Source organism: Corvus cornix, chromosome 1 (assembly GCF_000738735.6).
Source record: "Corvus cornix cornix isolate S_Up_H32 chromosome 1, ASM73873v5, whole genome shotgun sequence".
Lineage (NCBI taxonomy): Eukaryota > Metazoa > Chordata > Aves > Passeriformes > Corvidae > Corvus > Corvus cornix.
In genome coordinates this window covers 999582-1026712 of record NC_046332.1, presented here as the reverse complement: position 1 = coordinate 1026712, position 27131 = coordinate 999582, and the positions used below count along the sequence as shown (strand labels likewise).

General features: G+C 46.0%; 2 long non-coding RNA genes across 3 annotated transcripts; one reads left to right on the top strand and one right to left on the bottom strand.

The window, feature by feature from the left end:
- The first annotated feature begins 463 nt into the window (after nucleotides 1-463).
- Nucleotides 464-27131, top strand: LOC104698138. 2 transcript variants are annotated; one of them, XR_002043189.3, is made up of 3 exons: nucleotides 464-1818; nucleotides 10471-10529; nucleotides 25264-27131. It is a non-coding gene; the product is annotated as an uncharacterized LOC104698138 (long non-coding RNA). The 2 variants fall into 2 exon arrangements; XR_002043188.2 differs by lacking the exon at nucleotides 25264-27131 and adding an exon at nucleotides 21928-22592.
- Nucleotides 4687-6825, bottom strand: LOC104698137. Its single transcript, XR_753250.4, has 3 exons — nucleotides 6479-6825; nucleotides 6158-6275; nucleotides 4687-4842 (listed from the first exon to the last, which is right to left on the bottom strand). It is a non-coding gene; the product is annotated as an uncharacterized LOC104698137 (long non-coding RNA).

Sequence of the window (27131 nt, the reverse complement as noted above, 5' to 3'; positions counted from 1 at the left end):
GACAGACAGTAGGTTTAGATTGGACATTAGGAAGGAATTCTTCCCTGGGAGGGTGGGCAGGCCCTGGCACAGGGTGCCCAGAGCAGCTATGGGTGCCCCTTGATCCCTGGAAGTGTCCAAGGCCAGGCTGGATGGGGCTTGGAGCAACCTGGGATAGTGGAAGGTGTCCCTGTCCATGGCAGGGGGTAGAATGGGATGAGCTTTAAGGTCCTTTCCAACTCAAAACATTCTGGGATTCTATGATTTAACTATAAGGAATTACTGGAAATCCCTCTCGCATGTCTGGGAAACTTTACAAGCCACCCCAAATTTCCTTAAGTGCATTTGTGGGGAGGGGACAAGCCCACAGGGACACCAATTCCAGGGAAATGCTGGGAATCTGACCCACGTGCTTCCCTGTGTCCTGTGCACTGGAGTGGATAATAAACTCACTGAAGCTGCTTGTTTCAGACAAAATGTTCCTTATCCAGTGAGTCAGCAACATCAGGCTGTTTCCATGTGGAGCTGGAAAGCTCATCCACACGGGCTGGGAGAGGCCAAAGTGACAGATCTGAAGATGGTGCAGAAGGGAAAAAGAATGAAAATAAAGAGGAATGGGAGTTCAGGGCAAGTCCCAAATCAAACAAGCAACCAATCTGACAAATCCATGTAGCAGTTGACTTGCTCCCCTTGTCCCATGTACTCTGATGTGACATTGGAAGAAAAACTGAGCTTTCTTTCCTGCCGGCACAGTTCTGCTCTGTTACAGCGGGGATTCTGCAGCACGATGTATCAAACCAGGAGTCCCGTGGAAAAGAAACAGATAAGGACCGATTCTTGCTAGGTGTTTGCTAGGTGTTTGAGGGCTGTGTGAGAGCTGTGTGAGAGCTGTTTGAGCTGTTTCAGAGCTGTGTTTGAGCTGTTTCAGAGCTGTGTTTGAGCTGTGTGAGAGCTGTTTCTCCCTGCAGCCGCCCGGCCGGGCTGTGCCGAGGAGCCGAGGCCGCCCCGGGCCCGAGGGTCCTTCCCGCGCAGGGAGCACAGAGCAGCCAATGGGAGCGGGGCTGAGCAGGGGCTGGGAAACCCCGTGCCGCCCTCAGCGCCCCTCGCCCGGGGCTGCGGCATGGCGGGGGAAAGGGGCGCCGACACTGCTGCATTCATCACCTTCAGCTTCAGGGCAGGGAGTGCTCAGGCTTGTGGAAAGAGGAACTGTCCTCACGCTGTGTCCTTTGCTGCCCCTCCGGAGCAGGAGCTGGAGAGGGAGCAGCATTCCCGAGGCAGCTGCTCAGGGGCCTGTGCTGCTGCACTTCCGAGCTGGTAATTAGTGAAACACTCTGGGAGCGGTCTGCAAGAATGAGCTGCTCTTAATTAGCAGTGCGTTCGTCAAGTGATGTGCAGAGATCGTGGAGAAGCTTCAGAAAGTCTGAGACTTAGTCCAGAAATGGTTCAGGGCTGTACTGGCAGCCACGTTATTAGGCAGGTTTTTATTATGTATCTTTAAACTCATCGCAACGTCTTTCAAAATGTTCTGGAAAAGACATAATCCCATCTGCTGGATCACCCAGAGCAGGTGAATAAAGGAATGATGAGCCTTCACAGCCTTCTTTGCACCGTTTCTAAGTGTGGGAGCACTGACTGCAAAGTTCTCCATTGCTGGTTTTGACTGGCTGAGGTAACCAGCAAATCCCGAGGAGCTGCTTTCCATGGAATCACATGCCTTGGAGCAGACAGCCATTTATAGAGCTCCAGAAAAGACCGAAACTGCTGTGGGTTATTGCTGTCCCCAAATACCCTTCGTACACAGGACATTGGAGTCATCTTTGCAGCAGCGGCAGAGCAGTGGTGAGTGTGACTGGAACCCCAGGAGCAAAGCGCACACTGCTCATGTGGGAGCTGGCAAAAAGCTTTCCCGGGGCTCTGTGGACATGCCAGGATCCCATCCACGCACACATCCATGTCTCCATCCCTGTGCATGCATGTGTGCGTCTAGAGCTGCAGTCCTGTGCCTAATAAATCCCCGTGGCCCTATAAAACCCAATTACTAGTGTGTTTAAAGTAAAAGATGAGTGTATATTTATAACCATGTGTAGTATTTTATATAACACTCTAGAACAGATGTCCAGGGAGCAGCAAAATTTTAATTAAGGTTTTCTCATTGCTTTTGCTAAGGAGTCCAGTCAAAGTCCCACTGAAAGACAGGAGTGAGACATTAAAAAAACCCCACACAGTGGCAAATGTTTACATGTATTTTATAACTCATGCTGTAAAGGACATCTGTGGCTCATCTAGTGCAAAAAAAGCCAAAACTATCTGGTATGAGGCTTTGTTCTACTTATGCTTCCGTGATGATCGTGCCATGAGTAGTGTGGAAAAACCTTCAGTGTCCTGGATTTCTTTTTGTGTTTGTCCCATGATTTATCAGCACTTTATAAAGAGGCAGAAATATGTTTGATCTCTGGGTTGATGCATTTTTAAGGGACTTTCTCAGCAACTCCAGCTCTGCTGGCTGAGGGCCTTGCAAGTTCCATTGAATTTAAACCACCTTTGGGCACAAATAAACCTCATGCCTGGTTTGCAAAGAGGGGCTTGAAGGAAAAAGTATTAGGGGAGTTGCCCATTGTCCCTGAGGGTGTCCCTAAGTGGACACCACAGTGTGGCCATCTTGCTCCTGGGAGCTCCCTGAGTCAGGTCAGAGATGGGAGACAGTGGGCTCCTCTTGCATGTGGAAAAGGAGATTTTCCTGCGTTCCGAGGAATTACCGAGCCGGTCCTAGAGGCCGGAATAATGCTGCTGGAGGGCATGCTTGGGGTTCTTTCTGCATAGTAGGTTATCTCCAGACCCTTGGCACCTTCTCCCCCACTCCATGCTCAGTCTGGGAGCTCTCCTGGTTCCTTCTGGTTGGGGAAGCCCTGAAGGACTGGGCTGGAGACGGGACAAAGGGAAAGAGGAACAACCAGACTGTTTCCACGTGCCTTTTCCTTGCATGCTGAAGCTGATCCAGACTGCCTGTGAGCCAGGCTCCCCAGGAGAGCCATCAGTGTGCTCCAAGTGGAGTGGGAGAGCACAGGAATCATTTGTTTGCTGCCCTACTGCAGTGCCTGCTCCATTATATTTAAGTATTATTAACTATGATTAAGTGCACGATCAGGAGACAGAGCTGCTTTCATGAATTGCCTTTAATATTCCAAAAGGCTGCTGTGATGGTGCTGGAACATCACTGTGTGAGTGATGGGATGGAAATCAATTAACAGGTGGAAAAATAGGCTGGTACGTGAAAAACTCTCTGAAAAGGGCACCCACTTCTTCCTTGGGATCTTACTCATGAGACAACAAAAGGGAACCCACACAGATGAAGGCTGAACCATTCATTTGGAAGTTTTTAATTTCTTCCCTAAGGGAAGCTGCAGAATATTTTTAAAGTGTCTACAGTGTTATAAATCCGCCCTTTTTGGTCTCAAGTATTTGTTTTTATAGTACATCTTACATGCTAGATGCTGATTTCCCTGGATGGCTGCACCTCAGATCCTGGTGGGGCTCAGGGAGGGCATCCGTGGTGTGGCCCTTTGCAGTGAGATGGACAATCTTCTCTGCAAACTGCTGTTTGTAAGGGGGACCTAAAGCCTTTCTCCATTGCTTTTCCTTTTTTGGCTCCTGTGTTTGCACTTGTTCTATGAACTGGGCTGTTTATGAAGAAAGCAACTTCCACACCTGTCCACAACTGGCTTTCTTTCCAAACTCCTCTCCACTGCTTTCCCTCTGTGTTAACCCGGCAAGTTAAGTTTCTGAGGCTATTTCCTAACTACAGAGAAGGTGACAAACACCTCCTGAGATGCTCTGGATGTTGTCCTTCCAGACCACTTCCCTCTTTTCATAAGATTTTTGTTGCTGCTTCTTTTCTTTAGCACGTCCTGCTCTGAGAGCTGGGGTCATTCCTGGCTGGTGCAGTTTGTGCACCTGGAAATCACCTGGAAGTCGGCCCTGTGGCACGTTTGCAGGCAGTTTGTCACTTCCAAGGCACACACAGGACACTGTGCACACCTTGCAGCCAGTTCAGACAGAAGCCATGGAATTTGCTCCGGATTTCCCAGGCATTTGGCATCTCAGCAGGTTATCTGGGAAAATTGTTGTCTTTCAGGCAGAGTTATTAGAGCTGACAGTGCCCCAAAAATTAGTGACATCAGGCATCATGAGGACACAGGGGTGCCACATCCCTGAGGAGCAGCTGTGTCCGCAGGGAACTTCCATGGCCTTGCCTGGTTATCACCTCAGGCTGTGACGGAATCGTAGGTGCTGACGTTTGGAGAGAGAGACGTTTGTAATTTCTCTGGCAGAAGCAGGCCACAGTCACTCAGCAGGAAAAAGAGTGGCATTTCCCCATCCCTAGAAATGTGAACGCTTGGAGGAAAGTGCGTTCAGCCGGATCTGCGCACAAGCCAGGCTGCGGGGGAGCACGGAGGATCCATGGCAAAATCCCCTCTTCCTCCGTGCACTCATTCCTGCCTCTTCCCCTCCGAGCCCTGCTGCTCCTCCCCCTCCCCGTGCCAGGGATGCCTCCCGGACATACGCTCCACATTTGTGTGGCCACAGCTTCCCAAGTGCACGACACTTAACAAAGCAAGAGGAAAAACACTAAAAAATAAATGGGCGGCAGATGGCCTGATAGGACAAAGCTGAATCTGAGGATTAACCAGACCATAATAAAAGCTGTCATTACAGGTTGTCATCATTGGTGAGTTATTTATTAGCTCTAAACAGTGTTCCCCTCAGACACCAAATGTCAAATGTTTTAATATGCAGGACCCAAATCTTCCCCTTCCAGCTGCTCCCATTTCATCCTGCCAGCTGTACAGTCTCATCTTCCAGGACCTGCCAAAGAGCCCAACATTAACATACCTTATTATGCACATTATTTTGCCAATAGAGGCCAGATGAGGCCAAATCATTCTGATAATAAGCCCTGCTGTCATTAAGTGCTATTATGCATGCTACTGTTTATCCCCAAACCTTCACAGAATATTAATAAGGGCATGCTTGGCGTTTGCTGCAAGGATTCTGGAGTGGACGAATTTGGCATTTTTGGACCTGTCTGCAGTCTGAAGGGATCTGTGGCTACACCAGTCACTTCTGTAACTCAGGAGAAAAATATGGGGTGCCTGGTATGCAAAATATTTCCAATTCTCAGAAGATTTCTTTCTCCTTTAAAAGGGAATCGTGGTTTGGGGTTTTGATTTGGATCCTTAGAAGGAAAGAAAGGAAGGAGAAATGAGGGAATTGCGTGAGGATGATCCAAATATCTCATTCTCATTTTTTGAAAACCTGTTTTAAGGTCAATTTGAAATGAAAATGTCATTGTGAAATGAGGAATGGAAGATGCCAGGGTGAAAAATGGAAGCTGAAACATTTCAAATTCTCTGAATGTTTTTTTTTTCCCCACTGAAGCAATGTATGATACTTTGACCTGAAGCTGTGACTAGCTTTGGTTAACCTAGAACTACATTTTTCTGTGATTTTATTGCTTGGGGAAAAAATAGTCACCTGCTTTAAGTGTTCTGGCTTTTGAGGAGGAGGCATTTATGTTATAACGTTCTTTTGACTGAAAGTTTCAGGTGTTATTGGAATCTTCTGATTTCTTTTCTCTTTTATACTTCTAAAATACAATAGTTTTTCCTTTTCCTGAGCATTTTGTGCAAGTCTTCTGACAGTTTTTATGCAGCACGATTTCAACAGGGCAGTAGCACATAAAAACAGGGTGGGGGGAAAGTGCCACAAGCTCTCCGTTGTAATATGACCATAAATTCCAACCTCATTTCAGTTATGGGTGGCCACTTCTGATACCTAAAGGTTAAAGCCTCCCTGGCAGTGATTAACTAGACAGGATCTCAGCCAGATTTCAGTACTTGAGCAGTCACTACTGTGGAAAATAACTTGAAATCTTTCCCCTGACCCTTTTGTCAAGCTGTCACTGTCAGTGATTGATTTCAGTTCGTGCAGAGCCTGGGGCTGTCTCCGAGCTATAATTGTGACCTAATGTGCACCACTGGGCAAGTCAAGGTATATCTCTGCACTTCATGATCTCCTTTACACCCAAGGGCACAGGGAATTGGACAGAACCCACGGGAATGTAGGACTGAGCTGTAGAGGGGCTTTTAAGAGTCTCAGGGAGTTAGAGAATTCCTCTTACCTTATTTAAAAGTTAGCCAGAAAGAGCAGAGCAGAGCAGCCCTCGGAGATGGCAGCGTTGCACATTCACAGACATCAGTCTGGTGGAAAGCAGAGTTCTTTTTGTTAATCCAGTCCTTCTGCTCAAAGAGAAAATTTGGGTGTTAACACTTTTAGGACCCTTTTGCAGAAGCTGAGCTGATGGCATGAGGCTTGTGTCACATGCTGGAAAAAAGCAGGGTAAGAATTTTTACTTCAGCTAGTCTGCAGTCTAAAAAAATCCCACCAGAAAGCAGGCACCTGCATTTTTTCAACAGACAAATGGTTATAGATTAGAACATACCTTTAAAATACCCAACAACCTCTTAGATAACATTTTCTGTCACCAAACAGAAAGAAACGAAGAGCACAGGCCTAAAATCAGAGTCAGAATAAAGGACCAAAGTATTTTTAGATTGTCTGGGTTCCCAGCCTAAGTGAGGGAATGACTTCAATCAAATTTAGCCAAGCCCCAGCCATTCTCTCTGTGGTTGGTTTCAGCCACACATGTCCCATCTTGGAGCAGCCCTTCTCAAATGCACACAGACAGCTTTGTTTACAGCCTGGGAAGGATCAAATGGTCTCCACTGGAGGGAAGGGAGAGGAGAGGAAGGCGTTCTCCTCTGAGTGATCCTTGCCTACAGAGGAAGCTTTATAACTTCACAAGCAAGGGTACAATATGTTCAACATATGTCAGTTTTTCCTCCCAGCAAGAGAGATGAATCACCTGTTTTCTCTGGAAGGGAGATGTTTAAATCCTCTCTGTTCATGAGGAAGAGGGAGCAGCTTTCTCATTGTGATGCATATTAGTAACAATCCCAGCAAGGAGTGCCGCCCTTGGTGGTTGATGCTTCACCACTGCTGCTGGCAGAAGGGACCTTGAGGAAAGGCCTGTTTTCCATGAATAATGCAAATTGTTTGCAGTTCCAGTAATTCAAGGCCCAGGGTAGGAAGTTTGCTTCATTCTGCTTGGGGTCACACTTCCTCCCCACGGGCACTGATGGAGTGGCTGGGAGCCCACTGCAGGCTCCAGAGGAACTGTGTCACCTGGGGGAAACAGTCTGGCTCTTAAACACATGAAATTTGGGTCTGGAGAAGGGGAAGACAAGCAACACATCTCCCAGGGAAGAGGGATTTGAAAAACACCTACAGCAAAACACGCACGTGTGGACTTCAGTCCCCCCCGCTCAAGAAAGCATTTCAACCCAGTGTAATAGCAACAGCTCATGGGCTTAAGGGCTTGCTAAAAGCCAAGTTTCTGTCAGAAAGTCCCCAGAATAAGTGTGGTTTGCACATCAGGCTGCAGAGCTAAGGAAAACATTGCTGTGTAACCTCAAGAAGAGCTATGGAGGCTCCACTGTAAATCTGATACTTGCAATTATTTCCATGATGACAACACCCACCAGCCTTAGCTGGAACATATTTGTGCTGGGGATGCTGCAAAGGGGGTAAAAAAATGCTTCTTCCTCCGGAGAATTTGTGAGATAAGTATGTGACAAGGCAGTGAAGGGCAGAGGGAGCCCAAGGAAACCTGAAATGATTTGTCAGGTGGAGGGTTTCATTCTTTATGCCACTTGTTGATTCTTAAAAATTGCAGCTCCTTTCAGCTGTCTACACACAGCATTCTATGGCAGAGTCAGGACAGCCCCCAGGCTCATTTTACTGCTTGCTTTGAACCAGCTTCTTTTAAAATCGTCATATAAAGGGGGAACATAATTCTTCTCCTGCCTGGCAGGAGCAGGGAGAAATATGACTTTGAAAAGGCCAAATAGTTTAAACTGGTTTTGCAACCAGCTTTTCTTGGTGTATGAATTGGTCACTCACACGAGGGCAAATGTCCTGCTTGCACCAAGGTGAACACACAACCCAAGGCAGGTCAGGCTCCCTCAGAGAGCAAGTTTGTCCTTCATTTTTGTGTGAACAAGGAATAAAAACTATCCAAAAGAGCACCCCGGGTACTCAGTATTGCAGTTTGCTTCTGGTCACACAGCAGGGCAAGAACTGGGAGTGGAGTGAAAAAGAGAAGTTGTTGCTCTAAACTCAGATTGAACTGAAGTAGTTTAACAAGTGAAAATTAGTGAAGTATCCTGGGAATAAAAATATGGAAGGATTTATCGGGGAAGCAAGTAGTTAGAGCAGACTTCAAAGAAAATCTCTGCTTTGTGATTTAAAGTGTGTCCTATACTCTCTAACCCTCTGATCCCTGGAAGCAGAGATGGTTTCTGGGGAAGGAGCACATTTGCCCAGCCCTGTTCTGTGCATGCCTTCCCCACACACCTGTGGACAGGCAAGGTGAGCTCGTGGGGAGCCTCCATGTGTGGATGTACAGCAGCTGCCCTGCTGCCTCATCCCAGAAACATCCCTGTGCTGGGTGCTGGGACAGTCCTTCCCTCCACACTGCTGTCAAATACTGAAAGTTTTTCCTCTTGCCCTCATAGTTTTGTTCATTTAATGATTGTTTAGTCAAGGTCCAACTGTTGATTAGACTGAAAGCTTTCCTCAACTCTCAAAGTATTTCACTGTGCTTAGAAAAAAGGGAAGATAGACCCCACTGGTCAATCAGAACCAAGCTCCTGCTGATGCCTTTTAGCTGTCTGCACCACATCCTGTTCATGTCAGCAACTTAAAACATCTACTACTCATTTTAATCCTTTGTAAAACATGGAAGGGAGTGTGGTGTACATAATGCATGACCTAGATCGTTAAAGTGTTAGGAATTCTGTTCCAATAGCTCTGAGGTCTTAGAAAATCCATTTGCTACAGGCAGAAGAAGATAAATCGTTCCCCTGACTAATTCCATCGTGTCCCTCTGCTTGTCACTGGGACACTCCTCACACTGCCTTGGCCTGAATGCTGGCGGTGGCAGATTTCTCACAGCACTTTGAATCCTGCTTAAGAAAGTCCAGAAATATTCCAGAAATACGCGAAGTAAATATTCCAGCTTGTGTCAGGATCATTTGGAAGATTATTCTTGTTTTTAAAAGTATTTCTTTTTTGAAGTTGAAAAGTTTAATTGTGGCCCCAAGCACAAGAGTTGTGGCAAACCCCGAGGCTGTTCTGCCTTTGGATCTCGGACAGCCTGGTTTATTCACACCGTGTTTTCCTTTCCCTGTAACGGAGAGGTAAAGTTATTTAAGTCTGCTTTGGAATTAAAGAAAACATTTTGCTTTTGCAGCCTGACAGTTTATGAGCATTGAGGTAAATGCACAGGCAGCACTTCAGATTAATACCTTTATTATCAGCTGGGATGTTTAACCTGCCCATGGCCCCACTGCTGCCCCAGCCAGCTCCGAGCCCACGGTGGGGAAGGAGGGAATTTAGGTTGCTTAAAGATCTTTTTCAAGATTAATTTTGAGTCCATCTGTGTAGCACAGTCAGTATGATCTCTATCTTTTATTACCAGAGGAATCTCAGATACAGTAATTTGAAGCTGGGCTGTTTGTTTAAAAACAGTTTGACTTTTTAGGCTTCTTCAGTCCTATTTCCTCTTCATGTAAAATTCATGGCAGGGTATTTTAAAACTCTGCCTTGTACCCAGGTGTGTGATTCTCGTGCATTTCAATGCATAGGGGGCATTTTTCTGTATGGAAAATCAATTGAGTTCCCTACAGAAAAGTTCAAGGTTTAACATGTACCCTTGCTGTCTGTGGAGGTAACACAGCGGGAACGGAATATCCTGGGATGAGTTACAGGGATGTGGTCTTAAGTCCTTACTGGGACAGAACTGGTGCTGGTTGCAGTCAGGCTCTTGGCAGGCAAAGGGTGTAACGCAGAAACCACAGGCTCAGAAATTCTCCAGAAATTATCTGGATTTACTACAGTGCATTTGCTCAAGCTGATAAAGGGCTCCATTTGCAAACCCGACCTAGAGTGTCAAAAATCTTCTGTGTCTACTAATTCACTTCATGTGTACACACCAACATTTTACAGAGTTGTAACTTCTCCTGCTTGCTATAAATCTCTTTAGAGGGGATCAAGTTAGACACACTGAGAATTCACAAAGCATGTTGAAATGCTGGCCCCGCTAAAATGAGTGGGAGTCTTGCCTTTGGCTCCTGTATGTCCAAGATCTTACCCACAAAGTATAAAGAACAAGAGGATTTCTTTAGGCTTTAAAGTGTTTTTCTTCTCCTTACTGGCATTTAGAGTTATACAGCACTTTTTGAATATTATTTTTTTAAAGCTGATTTTGCCTTGCTTCAACGGCAAGCAAAGACGCTGCTCTGAAGTGTGCTCTCTGAAGAGAACTGAGTGCCTAATCTACTAATGAACTGTAATTATCCTTTTCTTCAATAGAAATTGCACTTACCCCTGAGCCTCGTGGGTTGCTGATTCAGAGAAGAAGCAGGTTCTGGGTAAGTTTTGTACATTAGTACGTGCACAGCAATACCTATACATGCACACATACCAACAAAAATGGCTTTCCCGTGCCTATCAACTCATTTATCTGACTTGTAGGGCAGCAGAACAAAAATAAAATAGAACTCATAGTAATTTGGCTTTACCACAAATTCCTGTCAGTCTGCTCATTGTGTATTTTTGTCCACTTTCCCCTGTTTTCTGTGGCTTGAAAATTTTTAGTGTCAGCCCTCACTTTGGGAAGACATTGATGTAAGTCCTCAGTCACTAGATTAGACATCTTTGTCATGTGTGTACAGCTAACAAACATCCAGGAATATCACTCAACCAATTTCTACGTCGTGCTCATCCTGAATTCCTGTTACATGTCTAGATAATTTTATTTACTCTAGGAATAATCTTCAACAGAAATTCAATTGAGTTATTGCGCAATCTGGGTACGAAAGCCTCTGCCTCAAGTTGGACTTGCAGATTGAATTAGCTGGTTTGTCTCGGAGGAGAGGCTAAAATAAGGTCAGATCACCATTGTGTGGAGCTCAGGAATGCACTGGCTCCGCTGTGGTGGTGGAGGGAAGCTCTCCAAGCTCTCCAAGCTCTCCAAGCTCTCCAAGCTCTCTGGTTCCCTTTGATGTGCTCGGTTTCCCTGAGTGTACACTGGAGAAAGCATCACTTCCTTTTGGGGAGTCCTGCCCTTTCCTGTTTCAGATGCCCACATTCCAATAAATCCCGTATTCTGCCACTCAGAATCCCTGGCTGCCAATCCAGATAGGTGCAGTGCAGTCTAAGACAGATTCCTTTTCTTGCCAGTCCACCTGTGCCTATTGCACAGGACCAAAATTAGTATTTCCAAGACCAAAAGCAGCCTCAGGAGCAATTTTTTTTGGAGGCAGTGGCACTACATTCTCCTTTATGTGGCTCTTCCCAAAGAGCTCTCTTTAGTCCTCATTCCTCATAAAACATGACACGGCAGGGATGATCTGGATGGATTTTGGAGAAGGTTTTTATCTACTTCAGACCCTTTGTGGGAGTGTTGGCAGACGGGCCTTGCTGTGCCAGTGAAGATGAGTCCCTCATCTCCCTGTGGGAGAGTGATTTGTGTTAACAGAAGGACACACATCCACAGAGTGATGTGCTTCCTATTTTATTCCCTTTGTCCTCAAATTAACTCTCACAGAGAGGCCTCAAGTACTTTCAAGGCCAGCCAGGCAGGGCTGCGACTTCCCCGGGCTGTGTGCTCTGAAAGTGGAGTCACTATTCATTTACTTGTGATCAGCCCAGCCTAAAAGGGGGACTTCATTACTTACTAAGTCCTTAAAATAACCTTCTTTATTTGCAGTCCCTTCGCCTGCAGAGATCATTTGGGCCCATATGCAGCTCTGTTTGGTTTTAAGTTTCCATTTTGTTTTTAAGAACAAGAGGTCTCACATGCCTAAAACAACCTCCTTCCCCTCCCTGCTCTCATTAAACCAACTGACAGTTGACATGTTTAACTTTGTCAATGGTTTTTTTTTTAAAAAAAATCATAAAGTTCATGGCAGGTTTATGTGTGGAAAGACTCTCCTTTCCTCAGAGAGCCAGCTGGACCAAAGCCATATCAAAAACTTCCTGTAAGGAAGACATAACTAGAAAGGGGAGAGGAATTTTTCAGTGCCCCTTTCTGCATTAAAAGCAGCCCTGCAGCTGAGCTGGCCTCTGCAGTGTCACAGCTGTCACAGGCTTGAAAGCACTTCCATGGGGACATTTCTGCAGGCATACAGAGCTGGATGGAGAGCAGGGATGTGGATGGAGAGCAGGAGGCAATTGGGAGTTCCATGTCCTCCACCACATGACACAGAGGAGAGCACACGTGTGGTAGCAGACGTGGGATGGGACACTCAGACCCTTCTATTCAGTAAATCTCCCTTTGCACACCCTTCCTCTCCTGTGGCAACGTCTGAACCGAGGACGTGAGCCTGGATTCCATCCCTGCTCCGAACGTTGCCTGATGTGCAGCTGCATCCTTCCACCACACATTTGTGCTGTGTGCAAGGTTGCTCCAGAGGCCATCGGCATCAGGGGGAGACTTCCCAGCAGCGTCTACAAGGTTTTAATCAGCCCCAGGGTGAACAGCAGAACTCGTCACCTGATGGTGCTGTTGTGTCTGCACAAACATGCCCTGTGTCCTTCCTTCAGTGGGTAACTCACTGCAGAACAGGGACAGAGGAGGCCTCAGCTTTGTGCAGGACATCTACGCACTGTGCTCTGTGCCTTGGCTGGGTCCTAAAGCATAGACCTGCCCCAAGCTTGACACTGGGTTCCAGCCAGCCAAGCACAGAACAAATCCTTCCTCTGGATGACCTCCTCAGCCTGGTATTTGAATCACACTGGGAGAAAAAAGAAGCCAGTTAAAATTTGCCAGGAAAAAGGAAAATAAAAGTGTGATGTAATGCGTGTGCTGACTGGACTGCTCCTCCCTGAGTTCTCATGGCAGGTGTCAGCACACACAGCAAGGCCAGGAGTGTCTGTGTGCTGCACGTGCTGCAGGAGCTGGCTTGGCAAAACCAGCAGCACATGGAGACTCCCATTTCCTTGGCTGCCCCTCCAGTGACTGGAGCTCAGCACCCGATTGTGGCTGTTCCAGCTTTAGTGTGATCCAGTTCCACGGTGCTCCCCGTCACAGCCCAGTTTGGAGGTCGGTGTGTAGGCTCTCTGTGTAGGATCTGTGCTCCTGCAGCAGAGAGCTGGGCTCACTCTGACTCACTTCACAGGGCTCGTTGCTTGTGAACAACAAACGTGGTGGAATCTCAGCTTTCTTGGCCGCTTTAAATGGGTAATGTCCTGCTGGGCAACTTTGAGATGAAGGCAGATACACGGTGTGCCTTCAGCTGTGGTCCCAGCTGATAGCACCTTCCCCAGGATGGGATTTATTCACCCACACTGGGTACAAAGCCCCTTGGAAGAATCCACTGTTAACAACTCCCGAGGCTCAAAGATAATGACAGCATGGAGCTCCTTGTCTCTGCCATGGCAAAGAAAGGTCCAAGGTGCAGGTCTGTGGCCACTGGAGAGACCCAGAGGTGTTGAAGGCTCTGGTGGCAGCTACACAGCCCTTGCTGGCAGGTGAAGAGCAGGGAGAGTCCTGTGGTGACCAGGGACACCACTGTGCTGAAAGCACCGACGTTAGGCAGGCCAGGATTACCACAGGACTTAAAGATCCCAGCTCCTTCAGATTGCATCAGGCTGGAATTTAGCAAACAAATAGGATAGATCAGAACATGCACACTTGCAAAGTATTAAGTGGTATCTTCATTGCAGGACTTGGCTTTTGCCTTTCCTTGGCATCGGAGCTTTGTTTTACGGGGCTACAAAGCACGGGTGTGGGTTCTTGGAGGTCCAGCTTCTCTGAGATTTGAAATGTTAAAGATCTTCCAGTCATTCCTCCAGTCCATTAAACATTCTTTTTCCCTTTTTTTCTTGCTTACATCTGGCTGAGCAGGGGGTACATTTCTACATCAAGGCTACCCAAGGCCTGTCATTCCATGCCTGTGGAGATGGCACGAATGCCATCCCAACACAGCATGGGCGCAAAGGCACAGGGACAGCACTGCGGGCAGGGCACTGCTGAAAGGAGGCAGGTTTTAGAGGCACAAAAGGTGGAGATGTTTGAGCACTTGGACATTCAGGGATTGTTGCATAAAAAAGAGCAAGTGGAGAGCCAGACACTGAGGCAAAAAATCCAGTTCCTGTTGTTTCTGTTCACAGAGGAGCAAGGGGAATGGGTTTGCCTTGTTTCTACAGCAGCATGCCCAGCTCCAGAGCAGGGCAGGGGACTTGGAGGCCCCAAAGCAAGAAGGAATGTGTGAGGTGCAGCAAAGGAGATTTCCCTCACAGGGCTGTGGCCAGGACCTGCTGAGTGAATCTGTGGTGGTTTGCCCTGGACTCTGGTGGGAGTTTCAGTCACTGAGCTGTACAAACCAGTAAAGTTCTGCTCAGCCTCAGTAGCTGGCTTTCAACTCACTGACGTTTTGTGGTGATACCATTTCTCCTCCAGACCAGCTTCCAGGATTGTATTACTGGTGCTGCTGAAAATGTTATTTTCCCCAGAAGTCACAGCAGGGATCAGAGAGGAATTCTTAGCATCCAAACCAAGATGCTCAGTTAACTCAAGAAAATCCACCCCTTTAAAAATCCCACTTTAAAATCTCATCTTTTCATGCGCCAGAAGTTTTCAAACAAAAGTAGTTATTGTTATCATGGGTGTCAATCTGTTCCTTCCTATTAGCTGGAGACACCATTGAGGCAATCTGTTGTCTCTGATAGGTAGAAATTAAGTCAAAACTACCCAAAAGCTCTTCCTCCTCTGTCTTGAAGAACCTGGATGAAAAATCTGTTTGGATACCTCAACGGTGCATCCCCAGCAATTCCTTTCTTTTTTTTTTTTCTGATGGGAGAACACCAATTCAAATTGGAAGTTCCTTATACATAAGGGAAAGCACTTTACAGGCTTATTTCGAAACCCACAACTTCTCAGCATTTCCCACTTCGCCTTGGAACCAATTTACAGCTGGAAGGGCTGGGGGCTAAAACGCAGGTAATTCAACAAGCAATTAAAACCAACTCAATTCTACATGCAGATGACTCTCAAAAGTGGTTACTAGAACTCCACTGAGCAGTGCACATAGATTTTTATGCCCAGGGGAACATCACTGAGGTAATTGCCTTTCCATTTAGAATAAATATGTTTTATTCTTTGCTGCTTTACTTGGTGTTTTAAAAAGAACCATCCATATTAACATGAAAAAAGAGACACTGCTCTCCAGGCAAAAAAAGCCTGAAAGTACTTGTTAAACAAACAGAGCATCTGCCATGAACATTAGCTGCTTTGTAGCTGATTTTTGTGGGTTTTTTTCCCAGTCTAAGCAGAGTTCATCTGCGTCATTTCTGGACTCTGTGCAAACTCAGGTACCTGACAGTATAAGAATAAATATCTTATTTTTCATTCACCTGTTTTTCATTTCACTCACTTATTTTAAGCTCCTCTTCACAATTTTCCACCTAAAGCATCATTCACAACCGTGACTAACACTAAGTCATTTTTGTTGCCTGCATGTGTTGCATATTTTACAGCTTGTGGGGAGGTTTTAATCATTCATAATATTGGTTTGATTTGAATTAAATCTTTCTGAATGTGCATGTTCAAGTACCCTTTTGCTTCCAATTATTGAAAGAAATACCTACATGTTACCAGGCATCCCCTCCCAAAATAAAAACATGGATGCAAAGGGATGGATGATGGGATGCAAAGGGAAGAAAGGAAGGGGAAGGCTTGGTGTCTCTAAAAGGAGAAGAGCAGAAAGATGGAAAGAATTCAAAGGGAAGGCAGTAAAAAACACACCAGATACAGCTTGATTTAGTACTGGGGGTACACCAGAATCTCCTATGGGGATATTTTTGATCTGAGAGCTGGCTGGAAGGGGCCTGAAAACTGTAAGCAAAGAAATTGGCTTTTGCTGTAGGATTTCTGCTGGGTTCAGTGACACAGAGCTTTGTCTGTCATTTGCAAACAGACAGGTTTCTGTCACAGATCCCCAGTTCCACCATCAGTTAATCCTCCTCTGATTGTTGCTGAGGGCTCAGATCAGAAGGGCTAAGGAAATACGGAGCAAATTCCCCTCTTGCTGTGGGAAATTCTGTGGGCTCACTGAGTACAGGGCTGGAAGGGTCCTCAACAGATCAATCTCACAGCTTAACGCAAGATCAGCTGGGCTTAACCCCCCTGACAGATGTTACTCCAACTCGTTCTCAAAAACTTTCCCTGCTGCAGCTTCCACGGTTTTCCAAGGCAAGCTGGTCCAGAGTTTGTCCAAAGCTCATTAGGAAACTTCCCTCACAATTAACCTAGACCTTCCCTTGAGGCCATTAATTCTTCCTCTGTGCCCTGAGCACATGAAAGAGCAGTTTATTCTTTCCTCTGTGCAGCCACCTTTTATGCATTTGAAGATTACTGGCATCTTTTTCTTCATTTTTCCTTCCTTTAGCCTGAACACTTCCATTCCATTCCATGTTTCCCCACAGGTCTTGTTTTTGAGACCCAGTTCTCTTTGAAATAGTCTCCACTTCACATCCTTCTTGGAGAACAGTCCCTAAATCTAGACAGAGCAGACCAGCCAACACTATGACAATCACAGCAGTGTGAAATGATTATTTTTGTTCGTCTTAACTCATGGTGTTCCTGCCTTCACCTTTCACCAGTGGGTGCCTCTTTCTCAGCAGTTGGTCATTACTGATCCAAGTTCATCCTGCAGTCACTAAACCACCGAAACTTTTCCTGCAAAACCACTCTGCAGGTGGTTGTTCTGCCCAGTGTTTGTGGGGACGGCTCGGGGCAGTCTCCCAGGCTGATAGTGAGTGACTGAGAAGTGTTACCTCACCACCTTCCTCTTCCTTCCTCTATTTTCGGAGCTGTGGGCAGCGGACAAGGCCACTGGCTGAGCCCTGGCCTGGAGTTAAGGTGACTGAACAGGACGTGGGAAACTGCTGGCCCAGAGAGATAAGGACAGATAAGGTGAGGGGAGTCACAGATAAGGGCTGGATTCTGCAGGTGGTTAAGGAGGTGCTAAGTGAGCAGTGGCCAGAAGTCACAGACAGCTGGAGAGAATCCCTCGGGGAATAGGACCCTGCAAGGGCAACGATGCCCAGGTTACCACATCCAGGAGCACCAGGTAAGGACGATATTGCCCCGGGACCAGTGTCACAAACACCAGCTTTGGTGCAGAGCTCGCAAAGCTGGGCCATGTGAAGAAAAAGTAATCAGGGCTGGGTGGAGAAACGGGGGAGGAAGAAAGCACAGCACAGGAGAAGGAAGGGTTAATAGACGAAGGAAAAGGAGGATAAAGAACTGCATGCCAGGCAGTCCTGAGCTTGATTACAGCTCGTGCAGGGCAATGTCCCAAACCTGCTGCCCTCATCATACCACGGAAGCCCACCCTGCCTCTGTGGTCAGGAGGATGGGGAGAAGGAGGACTGCCTCTCCTGGCGAATCCAGGGAACATGCAAAGACAGGTCAAGCATGCTGCTGTCACTGGGTCCACGCCCGTGCCAAATCTGATGGCATCGCCATCTTCCCAACACTCCTGCAGAGCTTTTTTTCTAAACTTGATCGGTTGTTTGGGCCTGTGTACAGCATGGCTCCACAGACACAGTGTGCTGCTGCGCGGGAGTGGGAATTAGAGGCCAGGAGAGGCATTTATTTAAGGCAGTGTTGTCACTAAAGCCTCCATTCCATCAAACCTTGGCTCAAGAATATAAGAAAATTATTTTATGCTGTTGCCTTGTCCCAGCCAAAATTCAGACCCTTCTGAGTGAAAAGTTATATGTTCCTGCCTCTCATTTCCTCTCTCTCCTTTTATTCAGACGTTTATTTATCATCCCAAACCAGAAACCTGGGGATTAATTTATTCTTTGCAGAATGTAAGGAAATGTGGGGGTTTTTTTTATTTCCAAATCTTCCATGAGACAAGGAAGGAGTATTTGTCAGCTACTAATCTTTCTCCATTCTATTTATATTTGCATTCTTTCTTTCTGTGATTGCCACTTCACCCCCTGACATTTTATTAGACAAAAATGGGAAAATCTGGCCCCACTTACATCAAGAAGAATTCGGGTATTGATTTCCATGAAAAAGCAGTTTCAAGCAGTGACCTGGCAGCCTGCACAAACCTGTGCCCAGGCTGTCTGCATGCAGGGGGCTGTCACCCTCAGCACACAGCACTTTCATTTTCCTCTCATCCAGCTCTAGATCCAGCTCAGAAATACTCATAAGAATCAGTAACAGACTGAAAAGATGTGAGCCTTGATATTAACTATCTGCTTTTATAGTTTCTCTGATGTTGGCTTCAGTTACCCCTAACTGGGGGTCGTGCTTGGCTGCCAAGTCACTGAGCCACTTCCTCTGTTTAAACAGAATATATAAGCCTTACTCTTTTCCAGAGTTCATGACTCTTTTGTAAAGTGTTTTATGATACAGTTGTTATAGAATCCACCACCACAGTAACAGCTCCAGACAAGGCCTCACTGTGGGCCTGGCTCCAAGCCCATTTCCTTGAATGGAGGTTTTTCCATCGCTATCAGTGGATGAATACATCAAACTGCACCACACACCCCACTGCAATAACAACGCCACAGGGTTTGGAGGGACATGGCTAGTGACTGTTTTTTCCAGGGAAAAATCAAAGATCATGAATCCAGCCCTGTGCAGAGGATCCTCAAGGCTCATGTGCCTTTGAGGCCCTTCAAACACAGTTTGAATGCTTTTTCAGAGAGTCTTAGCAGGGGTGCTCAGCCCGTGAGCACGAGCTCAGGCACGAGCCCCGTGTAGCCATGAATTCACATAAACCTCCCAAGCAGCTATTCTTTCCCTTACATCCATCATTTCCAGAGTCTCTGCTTGTGTGAGATTTAATACTGACTGCTCAGTACTGAAAGGTGGAGCAGCCCATGGAGTGTGATCCATCCCTTTATCACAGTGTTGGGTCAGGTCAGCTCAATAAGTCGTGGCCTTGCAGTAGTAAATGGTCTGCAAAGGGCTCTGAGCTGCAGCTTCTTCTGCACTTCGGGGTGAGCGTGGGCACAGGTTCCCCACAAATGAAGTGGGAGTGTTTGGGAGAGGGTGCCACTGGAGCCAGTTAAGGAAAAAGGCAAATCAGCATATTGTATCACATGTAAAATCATAGTTCTCTGTAAGGGATGCTGTAAATCAGCTTTTGGGTGTCCTATTTTTAAATCTCACAGAATACATTAATTATCAGAGGAAAGCATAATCCTGGCCTTAGGTATTTGAGGTGACTTAGCTGTTTTGTGACTGGATGAATAGTGCTGCATTCCCAGTGTTCCTGTCCCTGCAGCTTGTTCAGGATGAGCACCTAGAGGTCCTCAGATGGGACTTTTACTGCACTGTAAAGATCATGGTTTGTAGGAAAAAATGTTAATATGTCCTCATACAGGCAGAGCTTTTGATCCCGTTCCTTTAGATTCCAATTCATCCTTTGTAGCCTGACTCCAAGAAGTGACCAATGCCAGATGCTGCAGAACAAGGACTGGACAATTTTAGAGCATTTTGGATAGAAGGAAATCTTTTTCCCAGCATTAGTTTGAAGCAGCAGTTGGCTCAGTTCTGAAGCGTGTGGGGGAAGAGAAGGGGTGAGGCTGCACTTTAATTCCCCTTAATGTGGATTTGAAATGGTGTGGCTTGTTTCCCGTAAGAATGCAGTTATTTTCTCTCCTATTAAACATCATCAAGGAAAATATCATTGTGAACCAAAGGTTTTAGAACATTAAAAGGACAGAAAAATCTCTCTGGTGACTGCTAGAGCTCAGCTAATGCTGAGTGCCCAGTTCCCCTGGTCATCTGCTTTCCTAAAGCTCCCCTGAGTGCTCCTCCCGTGGAAGTCTCTGGTTTTCCAGCAGTAACTGTTATTCCCTGGGCCTGAGGGACTTTAGCAAATTACTTCAATTGCTCGATTTTATTTGCTGTGTTTCTGTTTTTAAAGCAAACCAGCCTGGAGTTCAAAATCCCTTTGTAAAGGACAAGAAAGGAACGAGATTCCCTGGAAGTCTGTGTTAACATGCCAAATCAATTACAGTGTAATTAGCCAGAACTGTTACTTGTTGAAATCCTGTCAACAAAAATAACTCACCCTTCCCCTTCAGATTGCTCCAGCACCTCCATCTTCTTGACAAGGAATTTGAAAGAGAGACCACCTCCCCCCAGCCCCTATCAGACTGAAGGCAGGGAATGAAACCCAGATGTGTTCATCATTACAAACAAGGAATGGTGGGGAAAAGGAGGACAAAACTGTCCTGACCAAGCCACGAAGCCTTTCCAGGGCAGGATGAGCCCCTTGGGCAGGCTGGACCCTGCTTTCCCTGGGGTAATGCTGCAGGCTGCTGCTGCATTCCCTGATTTATGCTGGCCCGGGGAGAAGGAGGCCCACTCCTGGGAAGCTTTATCTGCAATTCATTTAGGAAAGAGGCAGGTCCTCTCCTCTGACCTAATTGAAAACAGGCAGCCTCCTTCTAATTGTGCACTCTAACCAGTTCATGTGCATTAACAGAGGAAATTGGAGAGGAACAGGGTTCCGAGTTGGCATTAATTTCCTGCACTTGAAGGTCCATATGCCAGCTGTTTTATCTATCTATCTATCTATCTATCTATCTATCAATCATTCCCATTGTTCTTTTCTCTGCAGAAACTTGACTTCAGGTAGAATACCAGCACCAGGAAATTTCTCCTGTCCCAGTTCTAGAGAAGTGTGTAGAAGGGCACTGTTTTTCCAAAAGGCACCTCAGAATCCATTTGCCTTTGTTCTTTTTTTTAAGACTAAAAGAGCTCTTAATGCCAAAAGAGTTAATATTGCTCATCATTTTTTCCCAAGGACCCTTTTTGTGTTCGGCTCTGCCTGCCCACAAGGAACACTCCAAGAAAGTGGTCAGTTTTGGTTAAAATGCTACAAAGCTGAAGGAGAGCCTTCATCAAATAGCTGACAAGAGGACGATGAGAAATGCCCTCTTCAGTCAGCAGCTTCAGGAGGCTTAATCCTACAAAGTCATGTGTGTTCTGAATGCAGAGTTATATTAAATAATACCAAACCAGCAATAAGACTTCTAGACAGTATTTTAGGTGTGTGTTTGCAGTTCCAGGGATCAGGTTATCTTCACAGGTCTCAAGTTTTGTGAACTCTGGAGTAGTGAAATAACTTCGAGTCGTTTCAAAGTCACCACAGGGTTTGGAATCTTGATTGTATCTATGTGATCATACATTGAATGTGCTTAAGCAGAAATAGAAATGACTTTTAATTGCAATCAGGCAGCTGTACATACCAAAGTCACCGCAATATGCTAATGAGATGCTAATATATCCCTTTGCCTTTGCTGCAGTCTCTTTTAGGATTTTATCCCCCAAACAGGTTTTGCAACACACATATCAAGGTGGAGTCTTTTGGAAAATTGCTGCTTATCAGGTGGAATTTTGGGGAAGCAGCAAAACTGGGAGCCTCATTTCCAGGTTGCCCTGGACCCCCGGAAGGGACAGTGCTTGAATTATCACCTGGGCTCTTTCCAGGTCCTCAAATGCATGGGGGAAAGGGAACCTGCCTTCACTGTTATGGTTAACTGCAGAGTTATTGATGGGAATTTAAAAACTATTTGTCAGGTGGAGGTTTGGGGGGAGAAAAAAGGGCCCAGAGATTTAAAGCAATTCTGCTGGGTGCTGGCCAATCATGTGGACCAAGAACTGAAAGTGGGTGGTCTTGGAACAGATCCAGTGGAAATAGGGCCAGGAGATGGTGTCATCCTTGACTCCAACACATTCATATTTTGGCTTTCTAGCAAGGGTTATTTTTTCTCTTTATTCTGCAGTTCAACACAAACATCTCCCTCGTTTTCTAAAATCCGTGGGCTGATTTGTTCCACCTGCCAGGTGCAATGTGCTTGATCAGAAAAAATCAAAGCAAGTTCCTAGAAAGAAGGAACAGACCAGGAGCAGGCCCAAGAGGAGGTGTCACACCTGCCAAGTCACCTAGCCAGGAGGAAACTTGGCTTTGGACTCTCAGAAAGGTGTGTGAAGGAGTCTTGAAAATCACAAAATAAAGCAACGTGATGTCTGTGGGACCTGCCCACACACTGAGCTCTGAAATCTACCTTGAAGTGTTTTGGTGTAATGTGGGTGTAAGGCTTTGGTATCATCCCCGTAGTCTGAAGCAGAAAACTAAAGTTTTAAGCAGAGCAGCTTGACATTTGCCTAGCAGTAGGAGGGATTTAAAAAAAAATATTCTTTAAAAAATGTGGGTTTCTTTCTTTTTTTCTTTTTTTCCAGTAGGGGTTGGGCAAGTGCCTATAGGTTTTGCAGCACTTTGGGACTCTTGCCAAAATCTGATTCCAGCTGAGTTGAGCTGTGCCCTGTATCACCTTTTGGTACTGCAGGGCCCTTCCCAGGCCATGGATTGCCAGGTGGGCCTCCCACTACTCGATTTTACCCTGGGGTTGCAAAAACATTTTAAAGATTTATAATTATAGTGACAGGACAAGAGGGGAATGGCTTCCCACTGCCAGAGGGCAGGGATGGATATTGGGAAGGAATTGTTCCCTGGGAGGGTGGGCAGGCCCTGGCACAGGGAGCCCAGAGCAGCTGTGGCTGCCCCTGGATCCCTGGCAGTGCCCAAGGCCAGGCTGGACATTGGGGCTTGGAGCAGCCTGGGACAGTGCAAAGTGTCCCTGCCCATGGCAGGGGTGGGACTGGATGAGCTTTAAGGTCCCTTCCAACCCAAGCTATTCTGGGATTTTATCACAAATAACAAAATTAGATAAAGAGCATTTCAGAAGAGCTGGCTGGATGCTGCTTAGGGCTGAGAAAATAAAAGTGATCTTTCAGTACATCAGCCAAACAAAGCAAATCAGCTCAAAATCCCTCTGAAGTGAACTAAGTTATCAAAGATTTCAAATTCATTTCTTCCATGAGGGGGAAAAAAAATCAACCCCCTCAAAAAGTCATTATTTTCTGCACAAAATAAGGCCTTCAGCTTGAACAAAATGCTGAATTCTGGCCTTGTGAAAGAAAAACAAGCAAAAAGAAAAGCTAGGGCACTAAAATCTGCAATAAGAAATGTCCCCCTTTTTGAACCATTTCAGGGCTGCAAGGACTCTATGGGATGTGGGTAAATTTAGTTCCTTTTCTGCTTGAGCAGTTGACTCCCCTCTCCCAACCTTCAGGCAATTTTAGGAATCTTTTCCCCAAATAAATGTATTTTTCCCAAATAAATGTACCAGCACAGACAGTTCTCAAGACACTGATGATTCCAGAAAAACTAAGGCCACATTTTTCAATGAATTTACTATTTTTCAATATACAGGGCTCTGCCCCCGTCTAGCACAGAATCTTCTGAATATCACTCAGCCAGTGTGTTAAATGTCTATTTTTAAGTTGCTTTCCCACGCTCTGAACACCGAAAACAAGTAAGTCCAAGCATATGTGGAGATCATAGTTTGGGTGTGGGAAGCCTTCTATTGACACCTTCATCTGCCTTGGAGGACCTTTGTTTGCCCTTCTGGAAGAGCAAAACCATGCAGCCACGTCTGCAAAACAAGATATTCAACCCCTGGCAGCCAGCAAACATGAGCCAGAGAAAGGACACAACATTTACGAGCTCCCAGAACACAGATGTAAACAGAATCTCCTTTAGCAGCAGAGAAAGCACAGGCCAGGCTGTGTGAAAAAAGATAGTTTTAGGTGTTGGCAGCTAAATTGGTCTTTAGATGTTGCTGAGGTATTTATAGAGCTTCTGGAAAGGGATTTGAAAATATGCCATAATTAAACATTTGAACTGGGATCATGTTGTGATAAACGATCATATGGAGGTCCCAAACACCTTAAATAGTCAGTCTGTGCTCCTAAACCAGAATGTTATTGGCTCTGATCTTGATTTAATGCCCTCAAAAGGGGCTTTAAAAACAAACGTGGGACAGAGAAGTCAGGCATCAAGTTTTTATTTCAGAATTCAAAAGCCTAATGAGGTAAGGAAGCTACCAGGAGATCCATAAAAAGAAAGGCAAAAGGTTGAAGAGTCACCAGGCTTGCATAGGAGGTGGCTGCAGATGTGCATGATATACAACACAGGGCAATTACTAAACTTGCTATTTAAATGTTAATCAAATCCTTTCAAAATAGGAGCAGGAAAAAAAGGGATAATTCCTTTTCCTGTACTTCATCAGATGGCAGCGGGAGAACCCATCAGCTGTGAGGAGGCTCATGGTTGTGGAGTGCTTTGGCTTCTGTTCTGGTAATGAGGTTTTGATGAGGAATGCACTTTTTACCATGTAATGGTTTTCCTCTGGTTCCCAACGCAGATGCAGCTGAACTGGCACGAAGGGCCAATGTCCTGGTGGCAGAAGGGACCTTCCTTGGCCCTTTATGAATTCCTTTCTACCACAGACACGTGCCACCTTTCAGAACGACTGGGCGAATTCTGGATGAGCAAAAGAATCCAGAACCCAAGTGGTGATAGACAGTTAAAACTTGAACATTTTGGCACATCCTCGCTTGGCATGGCTGCTGAAGGAACCGTAGCCATTTACATCTCCTAAGAGACCTCACAGATATTCCCTCTTTATTGTACAACTAAAAATACCCCAGCATTTTGCCTTGGGCTGGTTTTAGAGGTGGGGTGGTGGGCAGGCCTTTCAGAGTCAAATGCAGCAGTGACAATGAATGCTGGGTGCTGAAAATGCCAGTGAATTTGTCATGGGCAGCCTTTCCTCTCCTCTTGTCTGCTGGCCTTTCTGACAAATTCAGGACACTATTTTTTGAGGTGTCCATCTAGTTACAGTTTTTCTCCCTCCATAATGAAGGCTGGGGGTCAGACACTTTTCCCTGTGCCCCAAAGAGCCACTCAGAAAGAGCAAACAAATTGAGGAACCCAAACAATTCCAAGGGAGGTGTGAGAGATATGTCTTCCCTCAACGCACATGCCAAAAAAATAGCCTGACATCATCCTCATTCACCACACAAAATCTATAGCAAGAGCAAACACCCTTTTCCTTCCTCTTGGTTCAGCTTTAACTGTGCAGAACCTCATCCTAACTCGCCACAGGAGAGGTGGTCTGTGTGTATTTTCCTCTTCCTGTTCTTCTATAAATAAGCTGAATTTTGCATCACTGTCTGTTAAACCATCACTGTTTTTTTCCTTAACTCTTTGACAGACAAGCTGGACAGGATGTAGCCCTTGCTACTGTTATTTACAGCAAGTCCTTTACTCTGCAAGCAAAGTGGTGCTGAATCCAAATGAGGATATCAAATGTGGATCCTAAGGAAACCTATACCTTTAGAATATGAACAATGCTGCAAGAGCATTAAATCTGAATTCTCCTGACTTCTGTGTATAGGATCTGTCTTTGGTATAGCATCACATTCATTTTTACCCTGTCATTCAGATGCACAAACCAAACATGCCAGCATGCACATACAAATGTTAAGAGTATTGTAACTTCCTCTAAGGTTTTGTAAGCATGGGGAATAAAGCTAAATGGAACAATTATTCCAGCATAGCATTACACACAGCAGCCTCCTGAATAATTCCATATGTGTGGTGTCTCAAAGCAGTGAAATCAATCAGTCAAAAGCAACCGGTCCAGTGCAGATTTCAGATGTGTGTGTGTGTAAATAAAAAGACATGAGGGGCTTTGACCACTTCTGTGATTTTTTTTAACAGCTGCTAGACGTCCTTTGTTTGGGGTGGGCTGCTCAGTTGCCGCCCTGGCTCTGCTTGAACAGCCAGGAGACTTTCACGTGTGAATTAACACGTGTTTGTGCGAGAAGCTGACATGGCATATTTTCATTTCCCCTTAATAAGCCTGTGTATACATAGACATACATGCATGTGTGTATATATCTGTACCAAATAAATATATGCATGTCAAAGTGAATTGCACTGTGAAATGCCTGCTTGCACGGAGCCGTGACGAGGTTTCAGAGCCTGGCAGGATGTTGATGTGATCTCCAGCTCAGCACTGGAAGGACATGCCCTGAGCTCTGCTCTTTCCCCTCGTACTGAGGGACAAAATGAACGATCTGCATTTCCTAATGGGATCAGTTTGAAGAGAGTTCTGTCCAGCTGAGGGCCTCACCTCACCTGAGCTCCCTGACGGATGGAAAAGCTCAGACATGGTTTTTATGTAGCTGCTGCTTTGCTGTTCTGTTTTCTCTCTCTGAGGCAAAGCAGGGTGCAGGTCTGCCCTGGCACACCCAGCTGTGGGTCATCTCTGATCCTCAGGGCACAAGAGTGCTTCTTTCCCTCCTCTACCCTCACATCCCTCTGCATGGATGGGGCGTTTATCCCTCTCCTTGATCTCTGCAAGGGACACCAGCCCACCAGGGGATGCAGCCAAACGCCGGTGAGCACTCAGCAGTGCATCACCCCTCGCACCTTGGCCTCGGTACTTCATCCAGCGCCTCCCCAAAAAACAGCTTGCAGCCCCCTGACATTTGCTTTTGGCAGTTTGAGGTTTCTTTTTTGTGGAGCTGGACTCACACCCTCAGCCTGAGCAGGAGTGTCTGAGGAGAGCTCGAATCCACATCCAAGAGGTGTCAGGCTCTTGTTTACGTGCAGGTGGGAGCACAGTTGCATCTGTGGACACAAAAGCATTCAGCCTCCAGGGAAAAGCAGCATTCAGACTTGCTGCTGGCCCCTCTTTCCTACTCTGAGCTCAAGGGAATCCACACAGCCCACAGAGCAGGTCTGGGTCTGGATCTTGCAGCTGACTGTATTTATAACACACTTAGGAGTAACCAAACCCCATTCTGTGCCTGTGACTGTGAGCATAACAGGAACACGTTCCACTTTTCCTGAGTTATCATGGCTCTGTGTGCTGTGAAGCAGTTCTGTGACAGGAAATACAATTTATGGGCTGTACATTCATTGTCTGTGAGAGTAAGACTTTATAAATATATAAATATATGAAGTCCAAAGGCAGAATCTGTCCTGTGTGTAGTCTCTGGTTAACACTGAGCATGTCTTGCCAGCAGCCCAGGAAGAAGCAGGGGCAGCTCGTGGGGTCAATGTGGTGGCTGT